The sequence below is a fragment of the Kryptolebias marmoratus genome, linkage group LG18 (genome assembly GCF_001649575.2).
Source record: "Kryptolebias marmoratus isolate JLee-2015 linkage group LG18, ASM164957v2, whole genome shotgun sequence".
Classification (NCBI taxonomy): domain Eukaryota; kingdom Metazoa; phylum Chordata; class Actinopteri; order Cyprinodontiformes; family Rivulidae; genus Kryptolebias; species Kryptolebias marmoratus.
The window spans coordinates 14,772,089-14,796,578 of record NC_051447.1 but is presented as its reverse complement, the minus strand read 5'-3'; positions in this window follow the sequence as shown (position 1 = coordinate 14,796,578).

Genomic DNA, 24,490 nt, shown 5'->3' with positions numbered 1-24,490 from the left:
TGTTCTTTCCTAAAGGAGCTTATTTGGATGTGTCGGTGGGATGTGTGTTGCATCCCACTTGGCGGGAGTTTTTACAAACAGTCACATTCAATTAGCCGGCCTGATCGGGCTAAAACCTAATTTATTCCAAGACGAGGATTTAACTGCACATAAGAGAGGGTGTTTTATGAATTGTGAAATATTGATGATGTTTGTGTAAATGCCTTTGCTTGTGTCCCTTTTTAAACTGTTTATAAAGTCTAATGCGGGGTCTTTGGACTACCCGCGGTTTGGGTTTGTTAGCATTTACTGCAGAAGGGCGGGGAAGCGATGAGCAAATAAGCAAAGGCCTGCAGAGATTGCTAAGTCACGCTCTGAAGTGCAAATGAGCGTCTTCCTCTCTTGGTTCTAGATGGGTATTTTTTCTTTTAGACACTGACATAGAAACATGGTACCATATTTATTTTTAACTAATATAAATGAGCATACATGTCGAATTGGTAGCCAATAAAAACATAACTCCCTACAAGGCAGAGGTCCTTAATCAAATTAGATCCCAGTTCAGTGAAATTTCTGTGGTCCCATTAATACTGTGTGATATTACAGGGTGCTGTACCTCACTAATGACTTGAAAACTCAAACAACAAAGTCCAGATGGAAAAGTTAGACAACTATGTGCCATGAGACAATTATATAAAGAAGAAAATATTACTCCCAGCTGCTCATTTGACTTGCACACTGTGCAACGTTTGAATTAACGGATTCTCTGTGTTTATATTTGGGCAAAACTTTGTTGGAACCTGACACCTTCTAAAAGCCACTGGCACAGCTTGACCGTCTTTTTTTCCCCCTCTGCTGGAACAGCTTGAGTCGAGGACTGATTAAAAAGCACAGTCACTGGCGATGCCTTCCTGGGAGGTAAGAGCCTAGCTAGGAGCCTGGCCGGGGCCTCGGGGAAATAAAGATTTGGATCGAGCTGATTTGAGTAGATGAAGATAGAGCAGTAATTACAGACATCCCAGATCTCAGTAGTAGATATAGCAAGTCAGGCCCACAGCTTATGGGAGTGTGATAAAGATGGAGCTCTGTGTATTGGCAGGCAAGCATGCTGGATGATGAAGGAAGTGGGGAGTTATTCTGCCACTGATCCATAAAATCACATGAAATTGGACCCAGGATAAGTCACTCGCTGCGTGACATCTCCTGTCATGGTACCAAAATAAATGTATGCTATTTGAAACAGAAGAAGGTGGCTGTTCTGTATGTGTTACTAATGTGATTAGGATTTCACTGTAAGCTTTCTTCCTCCTGCTGTTATTAAAATCATATTAGCTTGGCCATTTCAGGAAAAAAACTCCTTTATTTACATCTTTCCTCAGTATTCTTCAAGTTTTCTTCTTTAAATACATTACATAAGTATTATTGTTATTTTTTTTACAGTCACTAGCAGCAATTGTGACGATGCAAATTTATGTTAGCGTTCGTCTTGTCCTGAATATTTGCGTGCTTCATAAGTTGGATCTCCACACTGACAGAGCTCCTTCCCTCTTTTAAAGTCACATTTCAAACTGAGCCTTGGAGACATTCGGAGGGGATCCATTGAATGAAGTAACTGCAGAGAAATTTCATCTCATTCAATTTTCTGCTCATGAAAATATTGACAAGCGACCATCCAATAATTCAATGGTGAATAAGACAAAACCTATATATGCATATATTTCTGTTGTGTTTGTATCTTCTCAATACTCAAAGGCTTTATTGTATAAAGGTGGACAATGTTTTAGGACAGCGTCGATACCCATTTATCTATTACGCATAGGCCCAAACTTCTTAATATCTTACCAGTGGAGATGGATTTTGTGGTCCTGATGATTTGGGGAACTCAGTTTGCTTTAAATGGCCAAAACCATTGCTTACGTGTGCGACTAGTGGATGAACAACATTTGCAGTGGCATCTCCAAAATGTCTCAAATCTTTTGTGGAGGCTCTCAGTTTCAGAAGCTCGCATTCAGGGGCATCTCAAACTCATCTTGAATTAGTTTCTGTAAATTCTGGAGCTGTATTTTGACACTTGTGTAGCTCAGTGACTACCCTTAGAAAGAAGGCAAAGCCATTAGGTTTAGGTCTTTGTTGCAGTTGTCCACTGTTTGGCTTCCTTGTCCTTCGTGTTTTGAAAATTTAAACATGACCTCTGACTGCAGTTTATTAACTGTTATAATAAAGCAGATTATTATAGGACATTATTGATTTAATCAGCTCTGTTTTAGCTCTGTTACGCTTAAAATAGCTGCTCCTACTGACAGTGACAACCTTTAAGAAAAGAAAAACGCTGTTCCACATGGATAGACTTTTAAACATTACTGAGTCACTGCCAGAATCATAACTGGTTTTATCATTGCTGCACACCTAAAGAATCTGACCTCACACATACAGCCTGTAAGGTATAAATGGGTGGCCTTTATAGTATATTAGAGCAACTGTGTGGAAATCAAATGTGCACAGTATTAATATTTAAGAAGAATTTTAAGGCATGCCAACCATTAGGACCTGTGATCTTGACCCTCTCTAAACTTTCGTGGGCACTTTTAGAAATAGGAAAAGAGATAAATGAAAATCTTCTCCATTGCCTTCTATCCTCTGTATGGCACATTAAATTATCTGGGGTTCATTTAGCAGGGCTGGCCTAATGTATAAGTGTCTCTTTTGCTGGTTGTGTAACTGAAATATGTTGGACGATTTTGAATAAACATCAATCTCTGCACCCATGCCTCTTGATGGGATGATTGGCCAAGTCGTAAAGCGGAGACAGCTGGTGGGGGTAATGTCAGCTCGGCCGGGATGGACAGTCAACGCGCCATGATTTACGCCGCGTCTGGCATTTTGGCCTACCGATGCGGGAGAATATCAGTCAGATTTATTTGACTTTTCTTTCCGGTCTTCCTCCTCTCCTCAGCTCCTTTCTCGGCTTTCTGACAGGCCCTCAAGTCATTCTAGTGTGTCTACATGTGTAAAAGTCTCCTTTTAGGAGTAAGTTAAGATGTTTCACTCGTCTCTTTCTTCCATCCTTTTTCTTGCTCATGCTTTTTGTCTACTCTTGGAGCACCGCCAATTTACTGGTACGGTTCCTGACGAAGGCTGGATATAGGAGACAGAAAACAGTCAGCGTTTGAGACAGCTCACACCAAGGTTAATTTGTTGTATGTGTATACCATAGCCATTTGCTCATTTCCCTACTTTCAATCATGCATTCACCCACTGAGCACCTCATGGCCCACATTATATCATCCCTTACCGCGCTAATTTGTGAATCTGCTTATGATAATGGCTCGATCATAACGGGGCAGCGCCCTGTTGAAATGAGATCGGCTGCGACAGTGCTGACCTTTCAGCAGAGGCAGGAGTGGTAAAGCTGCCACGCCATAACAAGGTCTGTTGAGTAAGCAACTTACAAGCCAAGGTTACTGTTCCTGGAATGGGAAAAAAAAAAGGTCTGAGATATCGGTGGATGTGTGTGTGAGAGAGAGAACGGAGAATGAAAAACTACGCTCTGATTGTGATTTCTCAAGTCAATTAACTATGTGTGTGTGTGTCATGGACATTTTGCTGAAATGGATGGTTTTACTGTTGGAACGTGCAGGACGCTGATGAGCGGGGCAGGTTGATATAGACGATCCTTTTATGTTAAATGGAGAGGCATCAATCTTAGGTGAATGACTCAGGTCCTTCCATTGAAATCCCCTCTTTTATGCACTAGGGTAAGAAGAATGCTGCATTCTGGACACCATATGTTGATCTTAAGGTCAGTCATATAGAAATAATACATTTTAAAATTTGTCAATGTGTTTGTGTCTGTATAATCCTTTTTTTTTTGTACTTGAAACTCGTGGATACTTTTTAAATTTGATGGCACGTACACTTTAGTTGGCGTTGTCTTGGATGATTTTCCCCTCCACAAATAATAGTCTCTTTTGGCCTTGCTGACAGGATCTGTAATGAATTCTGCATCACCAGTTAGAGTGACTGACCAGGTGCCTACCCACTTGACTGACTGTTTGATCTATCTGGTGGAGCATGAAGTAGGCAAATCACTTCTACCTTAAGCCTGACAACAAGCATAGGCAGCTGAGACTTGTCTTGCCTGTTTGTGTGTTTCTTCATACAGTGTGTCTCTCTGGTTGCGAGCCTAAGTGTTCGTCTGCCTGTACAGTGACACAAACGAAGCGCGAGGTGAGCACAATCAATCTTCATTTGGTAATTTATGAAGGAGTTCAGTTGTCAGGTACCCAGCAGTGTCTGGTACAACTCATTCTGCTGTGCTGGGAGGCAGGAGAAGGTGGGGTACCCCAGGATATCTGCGCCTCCTGTCACCTCCCCTCCCCTCTTCATCGGCCTTCTCTCGTGCAGCTCCTGCTGCCGTCAGCAGCCCAGAGGCATAGCGCGGAGAGAGACAGAGAGACGAAGGACGAAGTGAGAGAGGAAGCCATGCGGGATTAACCCTGTGGCCACCCATGGCAGGTGCTGAAGCAGCCACGCGTCCAGCCTCATTAAGGAAGGGGACAGAGGGCAGCGTGACAACAAACACAAGGGGGAGGCTGAGAATGTACATACTGTAGCTACTGAATACATACACACTCACACCCGTTAAACCTCTGTTCAGCGCCTGAGAGACTGGCATCTATGTATGGAAAACCTGACAATTTGTAGGTTTTCTTGCATTTTTCTTTCATTTTCTTACCTGTCCCCACTTATTTCTTCCTCTCTCCGACTCTTACCCACTCACTCCTAACTACCTTTTTGTATTTCTCCCAAGAATTTTTAGTCTTGTCTTCAGCTCCACAAACTTTCTCTAGCCCCGTTTTAGCGCATTTTTAGGATGTGAAAAACAATGATGCTGAATTACGAGCACCCAGTAGAACAAATCACAATGTTATTTGTCTTGCAACACAGGAAGGCAATCACAGCACTTGGATCAGGGTGAATGAGCACCAATTAGACCCCCATAAATATTCTGAACACCTTGGAGTATATGTGACAGCACTTGTGTGATTTCAAATTGATATACTTTCTTAAATTATACTGAGTTAGTTCAGATACTAAGGGCTAGCCAGGTTCAGTCTTAATTTTGATTAAGCTCTTTTTTGTGGTCTGAACTTTTTTTTTTAACTTTGTTTTGATGAAAGAAGATAAACTGCATAACTGAAAAAAGAGCTGAGTAGTAGTTTCAGCACAAGTGTCTTTACATCATCTTATTAAAAGTACTGAATAACCACCGTTGATCATTTATATTAGTAAAATGAGAATAAATTCACTTTGATTTTTAACTTTGAATTTTTCCAATTAGTTTAACTTTTGACCCGTTTCTTTGCTATTCCTTTTTAGTAGTTGATTAAAGATTGAAAATGGTTTCAAGAAGCTGTTTTTAAATTGGTGTGGTCAGGACAAATGCTGCCTAAGTCCTCTGGCTTCTTTTTTTTTTTTTGGCGAATTTCTGTGCGGTCCATCTTTCTGATGAAATTTCAGGTGGTAAATTATTGAAGCTACTTAGCAGCACTTTGGGCCAGTTTCCCCCAGTTGGTATCTTTGATTTGGAAAAACGGGGGCTGATTTGTGAACGATAGCCTCAGGGCTGCTGGCCTAGGGCTAGCTCAGGGGGGGACACTGGCCTCCAAGCCCCTCCTGGCCCCAGGGAGAGAAGGTTTGGCCATGGCCGCTAGGCCTTCCGGTTTCCAAAAAGATGCCTCTTTGCCTCAGTCTGCTGCGCTTCTGGAGGGGAGGTGTCTTACAGGAGTTGCTCCGCAGAGAGTATCAGACGGATGAGACACTTTCTGAGCAGCGTCTCTCCACTCGGTCAGAGCCTCCATCTCCTGCGGCTGCCTGGGCAATTTGTCGGTCGACCTGCCAGGAGCAGAATGCAAATCCTCACCGGAGGAGAAACGCTTGGGCCTCAGAGCTTTCCAGATGTGTGCGTGCACATCTGTATTGCGCAGAAGTCTTTTTTTGCAGAATCCTAACTGGATAACTGTCATCAAGACCTCAGTGTATCATCAAGGATATGTGGATGTGTGTAATGTATCATCTTGCTGCTGTAGTGGCAAAGTCGCTTTCTCTCCCACTCTCTCTCTCAGTGAAGACACGACTCTCCTTCACTGCTCATCAACCCACCAGCCCTAATTTATAGATGGACATAAAAAGTCTCTATTTTCTCACCAGCCTACCTTCTACCTAACCCTGCATAGCACCAGCATGACAAAATAGGACACAATACATTAACCTTATAAAAGTTTTTCCTTTTTTTTCCCTCCTCAGTCTTTCTCACTCTTGTTTTTCAACTTTTTTATTCCCCCTCCTACAATATGACTACACATGGGGCTAAAAAATATCTAACTGATATCCCACTTTGGTAAAATTCAGATTTTCACATGTCAAATTTGGCGAACGGAAAAAGTCAAATGACTGACTGGCCAAGAAAAGCAACATGCTGCTCTCCAGAATGGAGTTCGGAGAAGTTTTCAAGGACAACTCCATACACAAGATGAAAGTAATCTTTCAGGCTCTCATCTTCACCGCTCATATCCAAATACTACCTAGCTCATTCTGTGCTGTCAGCACTTTTTATCTTAAAAATTAATACTTCTCTCTTTTTCTGGTCAGATAGGGGTACTTAATTCGTCACGGTTTGCCCGGAGTCCTCCGCATCTTTGGAATGTGAAAGATTTGAAGTCATGGATAAAAGACACTTTTCTAATCAACATTTTTTCCCCTAAGCACTTTTTTTCTTTTTAAAAGCTGTTTTTCATTATTTATAAGTGTTCTGAAGGTGCTACTGAGCTGATTTCTTTCACAAGGCCTGATATGAGGCCGATAGAGCTTGCAGAATTGATTAGATAAGCTTGGAAATTACAATGTCGAGCACGCAGTGCTCTGAAATGTGCTCTAAAATACACCCATCACGAATATTAATACCCAAGGCTTATAAGCACATATTTGAATGCCGGGTGGAAGTTGATATATGAAGTTTCATGGAGTGTCCAGTATGCAATGTCATATATTACTGATCAAATAGAAAATTACCAATCTTTCCTGCCTTAAAGTGACGGAAAGGTAATTTCATCATTAGTACTTGAAGATTCAGAGCTAATTTCTGTTTTACTGAATAATTCTGAAAGATGTTAATCAAACATATGAAGGCGTATTTGAAATATTTAACCAAATGATATTAATGAAGATCAAAGGGTGGGCTGTTTTTAGCAGATGTTATGTGAAAGGCCTGGGTAATAGCTGGGTCCATAGGAGCACATGAAACACTTTGTCTTCTGCTAAATATTTCATGCCTGGTACCTGTTGTATAGTGCTTAATGAGCTATGGGGCAAAATGGTGATTTATCATGCAAAGTTTTCAAAGGAAATGCAAATTCAGATATGCACACACACACAGAAAGAAGCAGAACACACATTCCCAGCAATTTTCTTATATGGGTTTTTTTTTTTTTTTTTTTTAAGTTGCCTGGCCTGAGCCACGCCACATTTCCAGGGTGAATATTTCAGCCCCGGAGAAAAGCAAACTAAAGTGAGAGCGAGAATCATGGGTCAATGGTGTGTCTTTAAAGCAACTTTCCCTCTCTTTGTCTCCCTCCCTTCTTGAATACTAATATCAGCAGGAAGAGGAGGAGAGGGAGAGATGACAGGAATGCCATGGATGTGTGTGTCTTGATGACAGGGTCAGCATTGGACAGAATGATGTTAATGCGCGCCCATTAATAAAATTAATCTGGCTCACTGTTGATTCCTTTCAGCAGAGATCAAAGTTGAAATCTTTGAAATGCTTCGTAGTTCGTTTTCAAAGGTTTTGTTTAGAGGTAGACCGATTAAACTAGGTTTCTATAATCTTAAATGATCATTGTCAGCTGGACCTGGATTAAAGGGTAGAAACATGTGGAAGCATTTAAACACTTGACACTACGTTCTTTTGTCAGTGTGCCTCCTGCAACAAGGGTTCCTTTCACAGCAACGGGGCTTTTTTTAGTCCAGCACTGGCAGACGCCAAAGGAATTTGACCAGAAGGAAATGCTAACATTTAAAAGAACAATGTCATATTTGCTAAGGCAAACGGCAAAGCCTTAATTTGTATATTTTAGAGTCGTACAAATTTATTTGGCTGGATAAGAACTGTTGCTTTTGGAGAAAAACATACATGCTTGAAACTGTATTATCAGTAAACGAGCACAGGTAAGACTTCACAGTTGGCCTTGTTTTTTCTTTTTCAAGATTTACTTGATTTTAATGTCTATAAGTATGAAACTGGTATGTTTAGGAGCCAATAACTAACAAATTAGAATTATAAATTGGTCATTGGCTGCCCTTGTTTCTAAATATAAAAAAAATAGGTAAGTAAAATCAGAACGTTAATTAAATGCTATCAGTATTTTAGCGTGGCATTGAAATTGTTAGGGTTTGGCATGTGCATTTTAGATGAAAACGTTCTTCTTCTTTGTCGGGTAATTATTAGATTTTTCTTTGAATTTTAAATGTCCCCCACCTGGTCCAATTCTACCAGTCCCATCTAACCATTTAACCCACCAGCCACCACTACATACAAAAGACCATCTTGCAGCAATTCAAGCGTTTCTCACAACACACATATTTATTTCGTCTTTTACTCATGCAGGGCTAATTAATATAGCCCAACAAGCGTCAGCACAACAACAAACTGTTTAAAAACAGAGAAAGCATTTCAGCGAACGCTAATCTCAACTGATGCTTTATGATTTAGGACTGTATCCACATGGTTGGGTCTGCAATATGTGTGTTAAAGTTTACTCATCCCATATCTTCAAAATGAAACAGAGTTCTCTGGTCCAGACATGTGACAGGCAATTCTGCCAACAGTGGATCTTAGTTTATGTGATTTCATTTTTACTGGTTCAATGGCTCAATGTGGGGTTGGGGATACTTGTATTCTGGCAGTAAAGTTGAGCTGTCCCCTGACCATAGTTTCCACTTCATAATCCTTTCAAAATAAACTCTGATGATAAAAAGACTCTGGGACACTCCTTTAGGTATTTCTTTTTGTTGTTGTTTTTTTCAGGACTGGGGGGTCATGGGTAACTGTTGTGTCACTACCAGGTCTAGGTGTAAGAAACAAAAAAGTCATGGCGATTATATCAATTCTTCAAACTCACCCAGTTAAACTAGACTAAACCACTTCCTGTCCCCTAGTTAGGGTCTGGTGTACTTCAGTAAACATTTACATTTTAAAATTTCAAATTTGATTTTAAAACCTGATTGTGATCTCTACTCTACAAAACGGCAAATTTCCGATAAAAATTCAGATTTGATTTTTGGAACTGTTTTTTTTCTCAAGCTAAAACCACACATACTGGTCGAAAGCTTCTAAAATACTGAAGTGTGCAGTGTCTCGAGCGTAAATTAGAGGAGTGAAACCTGCTGGTGAAAGAGTGAGTATGAAGCAGTTCCCCTCTGGTGCGACGGAGCGGCAGGACCGGACAGCAGTGTGAGAGAGTGACGCTCGTAAGGTGAAAGACTCTGAAAGACTCGCCGGCTAGGTGGACCTACAAAATGAAGAACAGCTCGCCCCAAACTGCGCCATAAGGCACAATGGTTTGTGATTTGCAAGTTGATAAGACAAGAAGATTAATAATGCTGCATGATAATGGCTGGCTGAAGCTCAGCTGGGGAGATGGTAATGATGGGATATTGCTGTAGGAGCAGTTCACTGAGCCACAGTGGGGTGAGGGAAAGACAGAGAAGGAGAGATGGGGAAGAGGAGACGGACTGATAGTGAGAAGCTGCAGCTGCATGGGAGGGGGACGGGGAGGGGGGGTGCACTCATCCCAATTGGCCCTCAGGATATGAGAGTTTGAAAAATGAGAATAGAGTTATCATTTTAATTAAATATACTCTTTTTTTTAAGTATATGTTGTGTATATATATATATGTGTGTGTGTGTGTAATTCTGCTGATATAGGGATTTCAAAGAACGTATGTATTTTTCAGTGGTGTTCCATCATAATTTCTAAATGACAGTCTTTGTTAATTAGTTTTTTTTTTCCTTCCTCAGGTGGGGGCGTTGCCATCGGCGATAATGTCTGGAGACAAGAAGGTAAATCGTCCCACATTCTCCCGGACAGATTATTGCATTCGTTAAATTCTACCTCTGCAGCTCAGTTTGTTTTTGTTGTTTTCACTAAACATATCAAAATTTGTCTCATTTACAAGTTTTTTTTTTATTCTGGTTTTATTAGTGACACATCAGTGGGTTTGTATCTGAAAAAGCAGGCTACTGGTCTACTTTTTAGTTAATTCATGTAGAATTCATTATTATATTTCCATATTTTTATCTTGCAAAAATTAGACAAAACAGACAAAAAAACGTGCTCCTTTCCCCCCTTAATCAACATCAACGTTCACTTCATAACAGCAGTCTAATCTCCTTGGAATTTCAGCATTTTTAATGATCTCGTTTGATTCTGACAAGCTGTTAAACGCTATGATCTATTGCTGCTGTTTTCTCGTTACATCTTCCAAACTGTTGACTTGTGTGTTTACACCTCAGACAAACATTTTGTCAGATTCCAATTCATCTTAATTGCACCACTTTGTCAGCGCCTGTTGATGATCTTTCAGCGCCGTCTCTTTGTTTTTTTTCTTGAAGGTGTGCACGCACGCTGCGATAACTTTGATTCTGACTCCTTTTCATCCCTCCAAAAAACTATGATACAGTCGCACCAACAGTTTTTAAACTGAACCAGTCCCTAGAAAGTAACAGGCAGACTTAAATGTCTTTTATATACATGTTTATTGCCTGACACCAGGAAAGGTGGGCAATACTGTAATTGCCTGTGTCTGTGTGTGTTTATTTGTCTTTTGTGTTAGCAAAATATCTCATGAATGAATTAACCTATTTTAATGAAAGCAATGACCTAACAAATACATTAATAGATACAACTCAGTCAATTTTACAGATATTGTGCTTAAATTCAGTGTGGTAGTAGCCAAGACTCGCCTCTAACATATACGTTGAGCGCTACTCATTGAGCAAGACTTTTGTTTTGAACTTTGGTATTAACTGTTGGGGACAACTCTGTTTGTCTGTTAGCAAAATGTGTCATGAACCACTGGATAGATTTTAATGAAACTCTCAGAAAGCCGCTGGATGTAAATCTACTCATTAACTTTTAGATTCAACTTGATTCAAGATGGCCACCACGAGTAAATGACCTTAAAAAGTAGAAAATGGTTATAACACAGTTTGATGTGGTTGTAGCTGGGAGTCAGTCCCGACACATGCTGTGAATGCTGCATATTGAGCAAATCGTTTTTAAAACTTAGTTTTTAAATTACCTGACAGAAGACATTAAGACACATCAAGTCAATGAGGAGATTTACAACAGATAAACGGTAACAATAAAGTAACAGTAGCAGATAAGATTTTGTATTTGAAAATAATAAACAGTAAAACTAAACCCAAAAGAACAAAACCCCACAATTGTATAAGAGAATAATGAACAAAATGGACTTAAAAATAAGTTTACAGTGCTTTAACTTTTTTCATATTCTTCCCCTATACCCCGATTTAAGTAATTGTTTAAAACTTTACCAGCCAGCCTTGGTTGTTTGTTAGCAAAATATGTCCTGAACCACTGAAAGCCTTTTATTAAAACTCTCAGAAAGCTGTCACTGAATCTACAACTGATTAACTTTTGGAGTCAGCCTGATTCACAATGGTTGCCACAGCTAATCAACCTTCAAAAAAAATGCTGTAACTCAGGTAATTTTGCAGATATTGAGCTAAAATTTGATGTGGTAGTAGCTGAGGGTCAGTAACAAACTGCACAAGAGCTTTTATTTTTATGATTCAACATAAATGGCCTTCATTTTTCAACATAAAATCGTCTTAGTTTAAAACTTAAGCATGAAGGGCAGCAGGTGTTATACATTCCTTCATTAGTGCTAGGCCTTTAATTACAAAATACTTTGTGTACTCGGGCTCTGCAGTCAACAAGAGCTTTAATTCACATCAATTTATCTTCAACTTAATTGCATTTGGAAGAAACATTAGTGACAACGTTTCGTTTACTTGTGGCGTTAATCTTATGGAACAAATTCAGAAACGGCTGAACATTATTGACAGAATGGCGTTTGATTTCTCTGTCAGCGCAGCGCCGCACAATCCCCAAAATGTTCTTTGACGAGTCGGTAATGGTCATTAAGGACCAATTAACACGGCTGATTGGGGATATGGGGAAAAACGCAACTTAATACCTGCACTGTTTCCTCTAAGGCTTGAAAACATAAGAAATTACACGATTCAACCACGTGTACGAGTCCTGTCTGTGAAAGTAATCACGCTAATGAGTGACAAGTTCATTACATGACAAGTTGTGTTCCAGCCATCAACTTGGCGAGCAGATGTTGTTATTGATAGCGGTCCACGAGAGTAGCTGCCACAGCTAAATTGCTCATTACTGAGCGTGTTAACAGCAGTTGTTTTATTACAGAGTTTATGATGTGGTGATGTTTGTCACTTGGACTCAAGTTCTTCTGCAGCATTGCATCAGTGATTGAAAGGAATGTGAGATTCCACCTTTGTTGTTTAGAAACTTAACAGATTGCCGAGTGTCAGTTTAGAGGAAACACTTTGACACTTTTTACGAAGAAACTCTGTAAAAAGTGCTACTTTATGATGTCTTTTTATAACCAAGGAAGGCGATAAAATCAATACCACGTGAATAGTTTTTAGTTTTATCATCACCCGCTGCTGAACGGCGAAGGCAGACAGTGTTTTTGCCCGTGTCTGTGTGTGAGATGTGCCTAAATCTTTCGCATTAACTGTTAATGTCACACTGTGTGTCTGTTGGCAAAATATCTCATGAATTAGTTTACAGATTTTTAATGAAACTCTCAGAAAGTAACCATTGCAAGTACATCAACCGCTGATTAACTTTTGGAGTCCAATTCAAGATGGGCACCACAGCGAATCAACATTAGCCAACAGAAGAATGTCTCTAACTCAGTCAGTTTTTCAGATATTGAGCTGAACTGTAAGATTGTAGTTGATGAAAGTCATCCTTTGAACATAACATCTTGTGGTATTTCATGAGGTGTTATTTTTTACCTAAACCACTACAACTTAATGTAGATATGAGTTTAATTAAGCAAAATTATATTGTTTGTTTTTTTTCTGCTTTAAGTCTTCATCTCCTAGCTTCCTGTCCTGTCTCTCTGTGTATGATGGATGTGTTGGACGCCCCTGGCACTTGTGATCCCACTGACAGAGGGGTTGTTTGTCCAAAGTGGGATTGACACCCAGTCAGGGCCCCGCCGGTCACCCTCATCATTGACATGACACAAAGTGGAATGAGCCGTAATACTGACACGCAGCCACACAAGTCGTGCCCCCGTAGTTTACACCCATTAATCGGCCAAGATGACGTTCAGAACACACACACATACACACAACTTCCTGGATCGCACAGCGAGTAAGCCGCGAGAACAGATGATGAGGGGGGGGGAAAGACGTGACAGTGTCAATAACTATAATCGTCCCTCGGCAGGAAGTAATGAAGAGTATGTGTCGTGTCAGCCCTACATGCCTTCAATATCCTATAAAATAATGAAGTGGAAAAAATTTTGGCAGAAGAAAAAAAAAACAACAATCAATAAAGCCATCTAATGGTAAATATGTGAAGTGAATATTATTTCCCCTCTCTGAGGATACCATGGAGATTATTAGGATGAAGGCAAGAAGCCTATTTGTATGTAAATGGGAGATTGATTATATTTATTTGCTGGCACAGAAGCTCTGAACAGCTCATCTGAGACAGATATATGGTGTGCACTCACACAAAGAAGAGTGAGAGGCATCCATGGAGAGTCTGGTCATCAGACAGCTGTTTTTCTGTCTGTTCTGCGTCCGAGCCCTCCTGACAGAGGAAAGAAATAATACGCAGCAAAGTCAGACGGAGGGAAAGGGGAGAGAAAGAGATCAGTCTTTTTGGCTGCCAGCTCCAGCAGGGCTCACCTCTCCAGAATATTCTAATTACCGGCCCTCCTCATTACAGATGCCATGTCAATGAGAACAGGAGCAAAAAAAAAAAAAAAAAAAAAGAAAGAAAGAACTTCAAGCAGAGAGGAGCAATTCTGTAATTTCTTAATCACTTTTTTTTTTTGGCAACCTTTCGCACGCGCCCCGGTTAATGCCACAAATTGAATGTTTCTTTGGTTTCTCTCTAAATAGGCTATCATGCCGTTGCGGCGGTGCTTAGCGAAATCTATTATTGTCATTTGCATAGGGGCCTTTTTTTTTTTTAGTGGCAGGATCCTACAGAGCGACAAAGAACAAAGAACTCATGAGGGGGAAAATAGGACAGAAATGATCCGGCGCTGCCTTCAAAACGTGACGTCAGGTCCCTAATGAAATCTTTTGACTGCGACCATAGCAAATGGTGGAATCTATATCTGACACTTAATGGTTTGCATAGAAATTAGAGACAGAGAGCGAGCGAAGGACCCCCTCCTTTTGCTTGATGTCCCCTGATTAATTTACAGCACTTTTGTTACGTCGGCATCGTCCAAAATAAATTAACCACGCTGGAGATATCAGAAATGGGATGTTGGGGGGGGGGAGTGAGGGAATGCAATTTATTAGAGGGAAAAATAGCGAGATGAGATTAAATAAAACACCTAATTGACAGAAAAAGTCACCAAGAACAAGCACAGTTCGCCATTGTCGAGTATGTGTTTGGAGAGNNGAGGGGTGGGTGAGAAATAAAGAAAGAGTGAGGAAGAGCTGGCCACTTGATTTCCTATGAAAATTAATCGGCTATCAAACAATCTTGGTCTGCCGAGGATGATTATACAGCAGGGGCAGCGACAGAGGAGGCAGGGGGAGAAAGTGAGAGTAAGAGGGAGACAGGGAGGGGGGGGGAGAGATGCCCTTTGTGTAGGTGAAATGTGTCGGGGACTGTCATCGTAATATACCTCAGTGAAATGAAGGTTAATTCTGATGTACAGCTTGCATGGCCATCATTATCGGCGAATCATGAAAATAAATTAAGCCACTGAAATAGATACTCCTGTGGTACGCGGCAGGGATCTCATGAAGGATGGACGGCTGAACTTTACAGATTATTATTGGGAAATAGTGCCGAATTCAATTAATGCATCTAAGAGACACCTTTATAGAGGGCAGCCATAATTTAAATGACAGCGGGGTGTAATTTTGCTTGTTATAAGTCAAATTTGCAGAGTTTCATGTTTCATGCATTATTCCTTTTTCCCCCTGATCTGTTTTACCACTTTTCCCTCCTTTTTTTCCCCCTGTTTGCTGAAGATCTTCACATCCTGAGAAATTCCTAAAAAGGGAGAAATATATAAACTAGTTTGCAACTGGACCCAGATTTTAAAAGTGACTAAATAGAATAAAAAAAAATTAAAAATCACCACTTTTTTTCAGGATTGGAACAAATCGTTTCCCCTCCAAGTCTTAAAGTATATTTACTGTAATCCTCTGCAGCAGATCCTCCATCGCCTCTTGGCTCCCCTCTCCCTCGCCGTCCAAACCCCACGAAGCGCACCGATGCCAGAGCCTTTATGCAGATCCGCCCCACCTCGAGCAGGAGCTCGGCGAACTGGGTAAATCGCTGACCTCTCACCTGCACGCAACGGAGAGAAGAGCCGGCGGCTTAATCCAGGCAGGTGTCTGACAAGCGGGCGAACACAGTCGGGGCCGTATCGCGTTGACCCTCGCTCAGACCTCCCTTATCTATTAATCTACACCTCTCTGTACGGTAGGAGCTGAATTAACACCTCAACAGGGCACGGGGCTTCTGATTAACACACATCACCCCACCGTACCGCTGCCTGTCTGCCTTAATAAAGTAGCAGAAATAAAAGATGTCCATACACAAAAAACATATCCAATTTTTTGTTTAACTCACTCAATCTTTCAGAATTCAAACAACTTTTTCTTATCACCATTTAAACTGCTTAACATGTCCATTAATGTCATTTTATAGCTATTTTCTAATAAATAATATGCACTCGGAAACACATTAGAGCACACGTTCCGCTTTCTTGAAGTTCCCCCATCTTATCAGTTGTTTAATTTGACATAAATAGTTTCCCCCCCATCTAAACAGATACCCTGTTTAAATATTTATGTACCTGTTTTTGAAATTTTATGGAAGATTTCCGCAGTTGCAAAATAGAAACTGTCTTTATGGTGCGTGAAATATACGAGGCAGCGAGCCCACAAAATGCCGTATATTGAAAATTGCATCGTAAAAAGCAGGAGAGCGTCACGTGAAAATAGGTGAATGAAAAGCACTCGTGTAAAAGTTGATAAAACTGCACAAAAAAGAAAAAAACTCTACAGTTTCAACCCACTGAAGAAAGCTTTAAAAGAGTGTTTAAATTTGAGGGTAAAATGTAGTAATTTAGGCTGTTAAAATAATCTTTGCTTAAGAAATCATATCCCCTCTTTTTTCCAAAACCAACAAATCTCCACTTCCTTCCACTTTTTTCTTCTGTCGCTCTATTTCTTTTTTTTTTCCTCCAACTCTGACATTTTAAAGAATCCTTCCACCATCATTATTAGTATTGAACTCATTTCTAAATTCAGAAATTGGCTGAGGAAGATCATTCATTGCAGCGGATAGTAAAATCAATAGCTTTTGTGTCAGGCGGCAGGGTCTGTCTCCGTCTCTCCGGGTGGGTTAGAGCTGAGACTGTGCATGCATGCGTGTGTGTGTGTGTGTGTGTGTGTGTGTGTGTGTGCGGGCGGGAGAGAGTGTGTGTTAGAGCAGCAGAGTGCAGACAAAAGGCGAGTGAAAACTGAGGGAGTGGGGCCACCTCTTGACGACATGGATACACAGTCGCACACATGCACGGAAACACACGGAGACGCCGAATTTAAATAACGCACATTCCTGTACATACAAAAATGCAAACAGATGGAGGAATTCATCCTTAATCTAAAGGTATTCAGGTTTATTGATGTGTTAAAATCCATTTTAGGTTGTGAGAAGTACTATTCCTCTTAAATTTACAAACACATTTAGGTATTTTGTCAGACTTTTTTTTTTTGCCTAAACACACTCTAAATAGATTTTTTACTATACACACACACACACAGCCCAGTGACGGGAAGAGGACAGCTTATCCCAATGAGAGTCAAATCAATCAAGTCCTTTTTAATCACCACTCTGCTTTTATAGTGTGGCAGTAATGATGGAAGCCTATGTAGGGGCAATCCCCTAAGACCCCCCCTCCCTGCTCCACAACACCCCGCCACCCTCCATGTGGAGCAGATCGGCACACACACACACATTCAACTCTGATGATTTTCATTTCTCAATTACATTATCTTATTAACCAATCAATTGCCAGCCTTATCAATAATTAATGTCTCCCAAACTATTAGAACATAGATTAGATTAAACGCCGGTCTCTTGTCTCCTCTCTTGGCTTTGATACTTTTAACTGGGCACTTCTTGGTCAAAATGATTGCAAGAGAATTTTGAATATTTAAGTGGGTTTTTGTACAAGCATCGACGAGCTATTTGTGAATGCTACTTGTTTTAAAAACAAACAAAAAAAAAGTTCTGTTATATTTACGATGCAACAATCGGAGAATAATTAGGAGCCGCTTGGGTGCCACTTCCTAAAAAGAGTCCTTTCATAAATAATTTATTAATACTTTATATATAGATTTGTAAACACTTTATAGAGCATTAACTATATTTATAAAACAGTTATAAACCAGGGTTAACACATTGGACAAGGCTTACTATAAAGCATTAAAATAATCTTTTGTAAAGCGGCTCTTATTAGGAGTGTTCAACAAAACTGAGTCAAATTCAAGTAAATCTCAGAATTTGCCTTTTTTTCTAATGCATTTCTTATTCATGTATTTTGATATATAATGTCTGAAGACCTGGTACCAGTTTACACGACTGGTTTTGTTAGATTTTATTTAGTTTTTGCAGTGCGGTGCCCACCTTTGCTTTGCCTGCCGACTGCCAGAAGAGTTCTCGGAAACAAGGTTATGTATCGATGTCTCGCTCAGCCCAGCTGTAGCAGTTGATCCTCACACAGTGAGGCTTTGTCTGGACTCAGCATAAAAAAAAAATTGAAAAAACTGTTTGCCGTCTGTCACCTTTGACCCTGAACTTGTTGCGCCTGGACAGACATGACCTAAAGGAAAGCCCCATCATGTGTGCATTTATAAAGCTTTTGTTGCTTTAACTCCAACATGGAGCTCTGAAATAACCAATTACAAACCAGTTTACAAGTAAGACACGTGCCCATGTTGGATTTTATTTGTGCAACACAGATTTAGTTTGTTTTTTTTTTAGCTGAATTCTATGATAGATATGTGGGTGTCGGAGGTTAAAACGCAGACACATATGAACTGAGGTAATACGAGAAGAAAAAGAAGTGGAAATGATGAGAAAAAGGCGAGGCAGAAAGAGGAAAGCGCCCTTGTTTTCTCTCTCCGGGTCTCCCTTTCCCCTTTTTAGCGGAGCTCGAAACATCTGTCAGCACTCAGACTGTGGTGCTGAGGAGGAGAGAGAGACAGAGAGAGAGAGAGCGGAGAGGCCCGGTATGCAGAGGGCCCAGGAATCACTGGAGCTGCTCGTTTTGGCACGGCCGCCTTGTTTATTTGCCCTGACCCTGCGAGTGCTTCGAGGTTACGGGACCTGCTTTACTGAAAGGAGCCATTGTGCTGTCGGTAAAAAAAGAAGAAAAAATCTGTTGCAAATATTTACCGCGGTAGGGAGGGGGAATGCAAAGCCGTGGCCTGCAGCCAGCCAGACTAAGGCTGTAAAATTCACAATACAGTTCATTTTTGAATTCGCCACCTCCTCCACTGTCTCTTTTAAACATGGTTAAGAATTATACATCCATATTTTTATTAATGAGATCCTGCTGTCACAGATTATTTTATAGCCCGAACATTAGCATCCACTGATCCCTTCTAGCTCACATTTATCCTATAACCTAATATTTTACCATATTATATTTGTACCAGGGAAGCACGATTTTAGTCAAATATACTTTCCTTAATTTTATGGATTTTGGTTGGGAAAAGAAAAGGACTTGTAAATGTTCTTTTTTTTGCCCAGTTTCTAGTTTGTGTGCATCCGAACTCCGATGCCAGTGTTTTTCTTGGAGGAAAAATCTGGAGCATATCCTTGCACTTCACTTCTTATTCCACCGAGTCCCCACCCGTTAGGTCACTAGTAACAAATGCTTTTTTAAAATGGCTGCATAAATTTTCTTTCTCCACCCTCACCCCCCACCCATGTTTTTTTTTTTTTCTTTTCTTTTCTTTTTCCCCCCTTTCTTCAAAATTGTCATCCTGGCTTTAGCTGGAATACGTCTGATGCTTTTCATCACATTTGCCTTTTTACCCTTGCTGCTGGACCAGGCGGACGCCCTCACCGGCGCATTGACATGCAACAAAGCTAATGGTGGCCGGGACAGGAGGGCCTAATCTTCACTAACTGACAAGATTTAAATTGAGGAGACATCTTCCGCTGATTAGCTCCCACACCCACAATTATCCAACTGGGGTGTCAAGCAAGGTTTAACATCTCCACTGATTCTGCTCTCCTGAGACATCCGGGAGGCAATGCAATCGCTTTTAATAACTGCCTCCCTTGCTCCCTCCCTCCATCCCTCTCTCGCCACTTTTCCTCTTGACGCCCAATGCTCCTCGTGCAGACCCCCACCAAGCACCCCTCTACCCGCCCACCCATTCCGCTTTCTGTCTCTGCCTGTTTCTTTCTCTCTTCTCTCTCCCTCTGCAGCCCCCTCCAGTTCCCAGTCATTCAAGCTCCCTTCAAAATTAACCTTTCCTGCGAAAATATAATTTCTCACAAAATGAACCCCACTGAGCATTTTCTTCTTTTTTTTTCATATGGAATAATTTATTCAAATTGCTCAACTCAGAACAGCAGAGCAATCTGAACACTGAGTGGACCCCCTGAATTTGGATCTTTTATTATTTTTTTTCCTTTTCATCTAAGGGTAGACAGGGAAAGGGGAAAAAAAAAAGTTTATGTACCTTGCTGTCTCCTGGCAAATAAAAGGACGGGCTTGATATCACCTTCTATCCCCAGCGCACTGGCAGCTGTATCCCCCCTCGAGTGTACACCTCATTAAAATTCATCTGATCTGAATATTTTTGCAAATATGGTCTGATTGCTCACCATGACATGAAACATCTCTGTGTGTTATTTTAATCACACACACCCCAACGGGCAACATATATGATGGCTGTGACATTGAACTCCTCCACTGCTTGACCCCATTTTATGTCATTTTCCGGGGGAGCGTAGGGAGGGAGGGGGGGAAGACAGGGGTTTGGAAGTTACCTGTAATGATGGACACACTTAATAATTCTCACCTTCTTTTTTCTTCATGTGTTCACACAGCATCAGCTTGGCTTAAAGCCCCTCTCAATCATACCACCGTCTCCCCCTCCTCCCCCCTCTCTCTCTAATGAACTGTTTTCTTCCGGTGATGGAATGGGGACACAAAGCAACGTGATTAATAATTTACTGTTTAGTTTTACTAATTGATCTGTTGTGGGAGCCAGGATAAAAGTGAGGATGCATCCTATGCGCGCAATGCCTTTCATATGGCATTTATCCACAAGTCACAAGCCGCTCCCTCAAGATGAATAATGAACCAAACAAGATCAAATAATTATCACTTGGGAGCAGGAGAGAGAACTCTCCTACAAACACCAACGAGTTTACCTTCGGTTCTTTTCTTCGTATCACACAACAGAGTGGCAAAGGAGAAGAGATGCTCGCAGAAAGGTTGTAACGAAGACACAAAGGCCCTAAGTTTGCAAGGACAGCACTTGTGAAAAGTTTTACAGCCTTTCTACCCGTTTGTGTGTTGCTTTCGCAGGTGACTGTCGTTTATGATAAGCACAAGAACTGATAAGGAATTTCATCACTTTTGCAATGTCTGGAGGTGTTCTAACAATAAAACAAAATAAAAACATCTTTCACAGTTAAAAACCTCACATTCCTTGAAGGAATGCATATCACCCACTTCCTTTCATACAGTTTTAAGCTAAGATCATCTTACGTTAAGAATTGAGAGCGTTGTAACTGTTTTGATTGCAATCTCATGAAACTTCCCTGTGAGGATGCGCCGTGAATGGCTCTGACTTTTAGCCATTTTTGTGTTGGCTAATGGTGGCCATCTTGGAGTGGATTGACCCCGTTTATCTGCCGTGCGTGTATATCCTATGATTATTTCCTGAAAGTTTTATTAAAATCTATTCAGTTCTTCATGAGATATTTTGCGAACAAGCTGAAAGAGTTAATAAAAATCCTGTACAATCCATTAGTGCTCAGAATAAGTGTTTGGGATCGGTCTCAGCTACTACCACACCAAATTTTAAGTCAACATCTGTACAGCTGACTGAGTTATAGTGATTTTTAGATTTTGGGCGACATCTTCTATCAGGTTGACTTAAAAAAATAATCAGTTGAACATGTAGAGTCAATGATTCCTGTTTTAACTTTTGCTACAAAGGTAATCTCTAGTGCTTCATGAGATATTGTGGCAACAAATAGATACACAGACACAGACAAAAACACAATGGACCCATTCCCTTTCAGCGGCAGGAGACGATTAACAACGTTTTTAAGCGTGGCACACTTTTAGAATGGTTAGCACCGGCTTTTAACAGCAAGAAGACTCAGATTTTTGCTGTGTGGAGTTTTCATCTTTCTAGTGTTGATGCATGTTTTCCTTCCACATTGTAAAAACCTGCATGTTTGGTTTTGAGTGACCCTAAATTACCCATAGGGTTGAGTGGAAGTTGAGCAATGAAAACTGATTAGACAGACAGAAATAAACAGATCCCTCCAGTCCAACTGGAACAAGTGGTTGTAAATCTTTGTCTCATATTAAAAAATAGACCGTGGTTAATCTTTTCTAACACTGGATGTCATAACAGTGACTCTTTAAAATGAACTGTTCATTTTAATTGATGTAAATCGGATCTCTTGTAGGTCCAATTGTCTTACCAGGCCTGTTCAGGGATAACAACTCAACGCAGCCAGTGAAGTGCTTCCTGCTGGATCAGATTCAGCCTCCCATTCCTCCTGAAGCTCTCCACACTATTGTCATGGAAGAAGTACACTGGCCCGAGGCATCCTGCCGGCTCAGAAGAGGTATGAGCTCGCTTTCATCTTATGACGTCACGTGTTTTGACTGCCTTTTGACTTTTGATTCTCTGCACTGTCAAATAGTGATAAAAAGCAGCAACTGAAGTATGACAAACAAATGCAAAATTATTTAGCCACTTGTCTAAAGTACTGTTTGCTCATACATTAACATAAAAACCTTAGTTTATCAGATTACATTATCTCTTTACTTCACAACCTTCCTGTCTGTTACCAGGAACCACATGGATGGATTTTAATAAAAATCTCACCAAGTAAATAATGGCTGTACACGTATAAGTGATTAACTTTTAAAATCAACCAAAATCAAGATGGCTGCCAAAACCAGCTGGCATTAAAAGAAAAACACAAAAATGATTATAACTCAGTCAGATTTACAGATATTGAGCTAAATTTTGTTGCGGTAGTAGCTGAGACAGACCCCAACACATAGTCTGACTGCCAACAGATTGTGAAGATTTAAACAGATTTGTTTAAAGATTTACCATTAACCTTTTGTAGTTAAAAGTGTCTGTCTGTTAGTAAAATATCTCATCAACCACTGGATGGATTTCAATGACATTTTCAGAAAGTAATCATTGAATGTACATCATGAACTCATTAAACTTTGGAGTTAATCCAATTCAAGATGGCTGTCACAGTTAATCTACTTTAGCCTACCAAAAATGACTATAACCCAGCCAGTTTTACAGGTATCGGGCGAAGTCAAGTGTTAGGTTGAGAGTCATTCACAACTCATTGTTTGAGCGTTATATCTCATGAGATTGTGCGTGATGTTGTTTTCAAGGTTTAACCAAATTGGCCACAACTTTATTCTTTCTCAGCATAAGATGATCTTTGTTTAAAACTCTGGCTTGAAAGGGAGCAGGCGACACACATTCCTTCAAGGAATGCTAGGCCTTTAATGTGTGGAAATATTCTGAAAGCACCTAATATGGAGAAGAATTAAAATGGAAATGAGACTTGCGCCATCGTTAATCCATTAAGGTCCTGGAGAGACAGCATTGGATGGAGGGAGAGCATCTTGTATCGCAGAAATGTGTATGTGTTTGCAGATGTGCGCTTTCATTTTTTTTCCATTTTGAGTCTCAAACTCCCACTTTATTGTTTTGATTACATGCTGTTGGCCCCGCTGAAGCTAATGCACTACCATTTATGTAATGGTTACAGCTTGTAAATAAGGTTTAATGCAGTGAGGCAGTGTGAAGTACCAAAACCTCCCCATGTGCACTGACATGCTCTCATCTTATAAATTTTCCCATGGCTGGCTGCTTAAAGAGCATCATTATGTGTTAGCTGCCAGTAGCATAAGATTAAAACACCAACTAAATGCCCATATCATTACCCTATTAGCATATGACATATATGTGTATAGGTGCCTGGCTAATTAATGTTGATTGATTGAAATCAATGACTGTAAAAAGGAGGGCTAAGAGGGGGCAGAGTTTGTGGGTGGGTAAGTCCTCTGAAAGTATCCAGAATTAAACCCAAGATAGTCCTCTTATTTCTGATTTGATTTAGCTAAGCTGCTAAACAGGCAGACAATTTAGTTGCCTTTGATACCCCCACTAAAATCTGCCGCGGCGCTCCCCACCTCCTCGAACGAAGACGAAAGAAAAAAAACAAAACAAGTTGTAGCCTAATTTTGTCATGGATATTACACAGACACTCGCAAGAATCGGCGCCGGTTGTCATAATTATGCTAACATCGGGGGATATTAAACGAGACAGGCCTATTTCCAAAGGTGAGACTGTAGAATCAACTCAGCGCTCGACAAACCTCCGCGTCAATCACGCGAGTGATTCATATTCAACTAAAGTCAAGCGCATCTGTCTGGATGCATTATTTATGTCAGAAATAAGCAGCTTAACTGAATCATGCTAGCAGCTATTAGCAAGAGACACACACCTAGCTTACTCCCTGTCTCTCAACAGAGGCCAGGTTTGAAGTCTAAATAACACGAGTTTGATGGGGCCCGTTGAAGCCAAGGCAATCCCACTGAAGTGAACTGTTTTCGAGAGCTGGAACAAAGGTACGTCTCTGTTTGTAGTTGTCATTAGGCTGTGTATCTCGCTCTCTTCTCTTTTCCTCCTGCTCTCTGCGGGCCAAATAACAGCAGAGGTTAGTATTCCAGAGTTACGGCTCTATCTGCCTGTCATGAGTGCGAGGCTCTGTTTTAGATCAGCCGTCCCCGCCGCGCCTGATGGACAGCTCCGAGGATAAATGTTACATGAATAAAAACAGCAGTGTTGACTGTACAAAGGCTTTTGTT